Below are 6,986 nucleotides of genomic sequence, written 5' to 3'. Positions count from 1 at the left end.
AAAAACAAACTCCATCACATTAGAACATTTCTGCAGATTTACCATACTGAATTGTAAATTAAATATGCATGGGTGGGGTGTAAGCGAGAAATTGAAATCAAAGTGGAGTAGCAGAGTGAATTGATTACACAATGCTTTTAGTGTGGATTGGAATTCACTCCTCTCCACTCCGGTCACATACAGTATTCTGTCTGCTGGAGGGGCAACCTAGCGTTTGGGGGCAAAGGGACAGTAGATAACCCCCTTGTGCATGTCTCTTCTAGGGAACTACAAGATTTATCTATAAAGTTAGTCTACGTATCCTTAATTGTTTGTATGTTCATTGTACACTTAATTCATACTGTTCACAACTTTTGTATTTACATTTCTTTCTCTTTCTCATACTACATACTGTATACTGAGCAGCCACAACATTAATTATATCATTACAATGGGAGCTGAGAAGGGGTGGATTAAGCAATCAGTACGTTATTGAATTTCATGTGTTGGAAGCAGGAACATGGACAAAGTGAAAAGATCTGAGTGACTTTGACAAGGGCCAAATAGTAATGGCTAAACAACTGGATCAGTACATTTCCAAAAGATTTGTGGGGTGTAATGCACCTGTTATGCAGTGCATGTGCACGGACAGACCCCAGGTGGTGCTCAAGCACCTGCCCTTTTGGCCTCTGACTAGTTAAGTTTCCTTTTTTTTTGCATTTTAGTTCTTTGTCGCAGAGCAAAGAGGAAACTGACAACGTGCCGACAGACAAGACAGAGCAGGTTACTTCTGGTATGAAACAAGGTCTCAGAACTCTCAGCTTTCAAATGTTGTCATTTTTAAAGAAATTAAAACAATAAATACTGTTTTGTGGCTCTTTAATGTGTCATGACAGATCACTGTATTGCCTCAGTTCAAACACCTGAACCGATCATCTTTTCATATTTACGTAAAGCACGAAATGAACATGAATAAACATCAGAAAGTATTTTGTTTCAACCGCGGAACACACCATTTTAAGTTTAAGTCCCCTAAGTTAATATACTATCCTCTCTGATTTGTGGTTAAGGCTAGAAGGGATACAGCTGCGGCTACTGGGCATGCGCATAATATTTTCAGAGCCAACAATATAACGTGAAACCTATGAAAAAAGCACATGGTGCCGTTGTTTCATCACTTTACAGTGTCACAATGACCATCTCTTTACAGTAAAGGACCTGTCATAGTTTGATAAGTGGGAAGATGACATGAAGTGCATTGACAAGGTTAGCTGCATTGAAAACAGATGTGCACACATGTGCATATACAGCTCTCGATTGGGGCGAAGTTCATGGGATTTTGTCCACAGAATGATAAGAGCACACGTTTTAACATATTATTTCATTTTTTATTAAGTATTTTAACTTAAGTGCTGCAAGACATGCACACAGCGCAGGACATGGCAGATTTTCTGGTACGCAAAACAAAGTACTTTAAAGGAATTCCTTAGCTTATTGTCGTTACTGTGGCAGCCAACAACAGCACAGCTTAACCCTGCTCACGTTTTTATATTTAGCCAAATTGAAAAAAGTTTAAACTTTTTTTACCCCGTTTTAACATGGATTTCTATGGAGACCGTCCATAGATGTCAGACAAGATGGCGGGTAGCAGCAGCACCACATAATATCCACGTTCTGATTGGTCAGATCGCCTGTCAATCAAGCTCACTGCGAATGGTCAATTGACACCAGATCTTTAGATAGTTCTTCACTATAACATTATTGGAAAATGTTAAAGGTGATAATGAGAGAGGAAGACAGAGAAGAGACATAAGTGAAGAATTATCACATGCAGCCTTCTCGATCCTTAACCAGGGTGGGGGCTGGTCATCAGAAGTACACCAGAATAACATATTTCTGATATTTGCAGCTCAATAATAAAACAAGAAGTTGGGTAGTGCTAAACCACCCAACTCCTTGGTTTTTTGTAAGATGCCTTTTCGTATTCTGGGAGTTTTCCCATTCCAGATGAACTGAGAAATAGAGCTATCCAAAGAGTGAAAGAAGCGCTTGAGAATATAAACCGGTGTGCATTGAAAGAGATATAAAAATTTAGGCAGTATGTTAATTTTTATGCAATTGATCCAACCTCCTAGGGAAAGAGGTAGTAAAGACTAACATTGAAAATATTTAGTCCTTTGATCCAGCATTACAGTTAAAGAGATCAGAATAGTTTTTTAGTTATACAGATGCCCAGATAATTAAAATGATCTAATGATGTCTTAAACGGGAGTTTTGAAAGACGATAAGCTATGGCCGCTGAGTTTATAGGCATTAGTTCACTCTTATGAAAATTTTGTTTATACCCTGAGACCTGTCCAAATTCCTCCAATAAAACTAACGCTTGGGGCATGGATCTGTCTGGATCAGAGATGAAAAGCAAAAGATCATCGGCCTATAAAGACAGTTTATGCACAGAAGCCGCCACCCCCTTGTGATCCCCATCATCTGACTGAACCTAAGGGCTACTGCCAAAGGTTCAATAGCAATGGCGAACAGCATGGGGGAGAGTGGACAGCCCTGCTGAGTACCACGTCGGAGAGGAAAATAGTCAGAATAGTCATTGTTGGTACGGACATGAGCTAAAGGAGAAGCATACAGAAGTTTAATCCAGGAAATAAATTTACTGCCAAATCCAAATCTTTTTAAAAGTGTAGAACAAATAGGGCCACTCCACACAGTCAAATGCCTTCTCTGCGTCCATTGAAATAACCAGCTCAGGAGTGGTAGATGTTGAAGGAGAGTACAATACATCAAATAGACGCCGGATGTTGTGGAAAGAGTGTCTTCCCTTAACAAACCCTGTTTGGTCTGTAGAAATGATTGAAGGCAGAACAGCCTCTAGACGCCTTGCCAGCATCTTAGCGAATATTTTAACATCCACACATAACAAAGAAATAGGACGATAGTTACTACAAAGAAGCTGATCCTTGCCTTTCTTTAATATTAGTGAGATAGTGGCCTTTCTTAAAGTTTGGGGGAGTATGTCAGCTTGTAAGGATTCGTCAAACATGTTTAGAAGTAATGGGGAAAGTTTATCAGCAAATGCCTTAATAAATTCAATAGGCAGACCATCAGACCCAGGGCATTTCCATCTGAGAGATGTCTCAGAGTCAATAGAAGGAATGTTTGGGGGGCTAAAAAAACATCAAATTCAGCCTCTTCAGATGAACACTCAGAAGCATACAACGAAGAATAAAAACTCCTGAATTGTTCATTAATAATTTGAGCGTTAATGGTTGTACCATCGATGGTATCGATCTGTAAGATATGTTGAGTTGAGACAGATTGTCAATTTTGGTGGGCCAATATTTTGCCTGGCTTATCTCCAGATTCATAATAATTATGACGAGACTTGAGTAATGCTTCGATTTCCCCATCAGCAGCCAATATATCAAATTCATACTTTTTAATAAGCAAATCTTTGAGAAGTTCATGGTCAGGTGCATCAGTGCATTTGGACTGTAAGTTAATCAAAACCCTAGAAATAGAGATGCCCCTTTCAGAAGTATTTTTTTCCCGAAAGGCAGAGTAGGAAATGATTTCTCCACGTAAATAGGCTTTGCATGCCTCCCAGATTGCTGATGCTGACATGTCTGGGTTAACATTAGTAGAAATGAAAAGATCAATGTGACTGTTAATGGTTTCAATGAAATCTGGGTCAGTAAGAAGAAATTAATTAATGCACCAAGGGGATCGTGTGAAAGATACACGTGGAAATGAGATATCCACTATGATGATAGCATGATCTGAAATTACTATATGACTATAAAAACAGATACAAACAGAAGAGAACAACTTATTATCGATAAGAAAGAGATCAATTCGAGAAAAGGTACCATGTACAGGAGAAAAAAAGAAAACTGCTTATCACTGGGGTTGAAAAAGCACCATACATCCGAGACTGTATACTGCTCCATAAACAGTTGAATAATTTTAGATGATTTAGATTGAGAGAGGGGCTTATTGGAAGAACGACCAAGACAGCAGTTGAAGTCTCCACCCAGAATAAGCTGAATAGAAAATGGTCTGGAAGAGAGAAAAGAAAGTTTTTATAGAAATCCTCATTTTCCCAATTTGGGTCATATACATTAGCTAAACTTAAAGTACTACAAAAGATTTTCCCAGTAACAATAATAAAGCAACCATTAGGAGCCGATATAACTTTAGAAACAGATAGAGGTACAGATTTGTGCACTAGGACTGCAGTCCCACGAGCCTTACTTGAAAATGCCTACCCAACCTTTACGAAGCTTCAGATGATTAGGTGGTTTAAGGTAGGTTTCCTGCAAAAAAGCAATTTTAGTGTTTAAACTGTGATCAAACACTTTATTGCGTTTCACAGGTGAATTCAATGCCTTCACATTCCAGTTGATAAATCTCAAAGCACCGCTGGATGCCGAAATGGTGTTACGATTTAGCATAAGTGTCTTTTAGAGGAAATAATCCAACAAAAATCTGCAGCCATGACAAATTCCCGAAAGCAAAATAGAAGGTGGTAGCACGCACATTAAACATACCAACCCCAAACCAGTTGCCAAAAAAAGAACAGCAACGAACAGCACTCTGATACAAAGATCAGTTTAGACTTCCTTGTACCAATCGCACTGCCCCCACATTAAAGTGTAAATATATTTAAAGTACACGTTAAACCTTATCAATCGAACATCTCAAAAGAAAACACAGAGCCGTGAAACTAGAATTTATGCGAACCGCACGGGCTATATAGCTATGTAGCAAAACTGCTTTAATCTTACAGCAAAACCACCGTGCAAGGGAGTTTGGAGTGTGACTGTTTGAGGTTGTGGACTGGTGTCTTTTATACTGATAACGAGTTCAAACAGATACCATTAATACAGGTAACGTGTGGAGGACAGAGGAGCCTCTTAAATAAGAAGTTACAGGTCTGTGAGAGCCAGAAATCTTGCTTGTTTGTAGGTGACCAAATACTTATTTTACCGAGGAATTTACCAATTAATTCTTTAAAAATCCTACAATGTGATTTTCTGGATTTTTTTTTTCTCATTTTGTCTCTCATAGTTGAGGTATACCTATGATGAAAATTACAGGCCTCTCTCATCTTTTTAAGTGGGAGAACTTGCACAATTGGTGGCTGACTAAATACTTTTTTGCCCCACTGTACATATGTCAAGATTCAAAACTAAAAATGTACGGTACTCACGGAATTACAGTACATAGTAAGGCGAGAATTATAAAAAAATAAAATAAAAATAAAAGAGGAGTCCTCACCGCAATAGTAGCAACAGCTCAACAAGTCATCAACAGTGTTGGGGGTAACGCATTACAAGTAACGCGAGTTACGTAATCAGATTTTTTAAGTAACTAGTAAAGTAATGCATTACTTTTTTAATTTACAAGAAAATATCTGAGTTACTTTTACTGTACTCGGCTCGCTGTTTCAATACGTCGGGGCTGTAGTCATCAAACATGCAAATCGGATGCCCCTTATAATGCAGGACGCCCCGTTTGCAAGCATCGCGGATTACAAGGTCTTTAACTTGAAATCGGTGAAAACGCAAGATGACGGGCCGCGGTTTTCCTCCCGCCGCTGGCTTGGGAGCACGACTCCGATGCACTCGATCTATCTCGGGGGGTGAAGTGAGGACCTCTGGACCAAGCACATCAATGAGCAATTGAGAGAAAAATGCTGATGGACGAGGGCCTTCAGTCGATTCAGGTAATCCAATGATCCAAATGTTTTGACGTTTGCTGCGTCCCTCCAGATCAGCTACTTTGTGTTAGAGCAGATGCTTGTCTTTCTGCAACGCAAAGTAGGGGCCCTCAAGTTGCTGGAGCCATTGGTCAACTGAAGTAGCGTTAACTTCGAGAGAATCAATGCGTTGTCCGTGATCGTTAATAGTTGATTTAATGCTATTCAGCGTAGAAGCAAGGGACTCGAGTAAGGATTTGAAATCGGCCAAAAGGACCGCTCTGTGTTCGTTCAGTAGCGAACTTATATCAGCCATAGAAATCTGCTAGCACTCCTTGTCCTTTTCTGCGAGTTCTCCTTTAGCTTTAGACATGATAAGGTGATCCAAACAATTACAGCCCGTTTATTAAACTTTGTTGGCACTACAGATGAGAAAAGAAAGGTTTAACAAGAAACTTACAAATAAAACTGCGGGAGCGCGCTAAGTGTGTGACTACTCTGCACACCCCATAACCAGAAGTCTCGAGACTCATTTTAAAGCGGATTACATTACATGACAAATTTTACACACAACAATGTCAATTTTGACTGTTTTTGTTCTATTTTTTCAATAAAAATAGTGGGTCATGCTACCCATATCTCAGCAACACAGAATGGTGTTTCGTTACCAAATAATTCAGCGTTTGTGAACAAATCAGGTGAGTCAAGGATTCAATGACCCATTCATAAACACAATGGTCACTTACTTTGTTCATAAATAAATCAGCCGGTTTGAAAAAAATGGTTGAATTAATGATTCTTTACAAATACATACATATATAATAGTATTTTTCCCAGCGTTTCATACACTGAACAAAATTATAAATGCAACACTTTTGTTTTTGCCCCCATTTTTCATGAGCTGAACTCAAAGATCTAAGACTTTTTCTATGTACACAAAAGACCTATTTCTCTCAAATATTGTTCACAAATCTGTCTAAATCTGTGTTAGTGAGCACTTCTCCTTTGCCGAGATAATCCATCCACCTCACAGGTGTGGCATATCAAGATGCTGATTAGACAGTATGATTATTGCACAGGTGTGCCTTAGGCTGGCCACAATAAAAGGCCACTCTAAAATGTGCAGTTTTATCACACAGCACAATGCCACAGATGTCGCAAGTTTTGAGGGAGCGTGCAATTGGCATGCTGACTGCAGGAATGTCCACCAGAGGCTAAAAAGAGACCAGCCACCCAGACAGCTGCTGCAACAATCGGTTTGCATAACCAAAGAATTTCTGCACAAACTGTCAGAAAC

The 6,986-nt window shown here is 39.2% G+C and overlaps 1 pseudogene; it reads right to left on the bottom strand.

Moving 5' to 3' along the window:
- Positions 1-4,166: 4,166 nt before the first annotated feature.
- On the bottom strand, positions 4,167-6,062 carry LOC107555326 (uncharacterized; annotated as a pseudogene).
- Positions 6,063-6,986: the final 924 nt, after the last annotated feature.

The sequence above is a fragment of the Sinocyclocheilus grahami genome, unplaced genomic scaffold (genome assembly GCF_001515645.1).
Source record: "Sinocyclocheilus grahami isolate Dianchi unplaced genomic scaffold, SAMN03320097.WGS_v1.1 scaffold532.1, whole genome shotgun sequence".
In the NCBI taxonomy this organism is placed as follows: Eukaryota; Metazoa; Chordata; class Actinopteri; order Cypriniformes; family Cyprinidae; genus Sinocyclocheilus; species Sinocyclocheilus grahami.
Note: the sequence above shows the minus strand (reverse complement) of the source record. Positions and strands in the feature narration are given on the sequence as shown.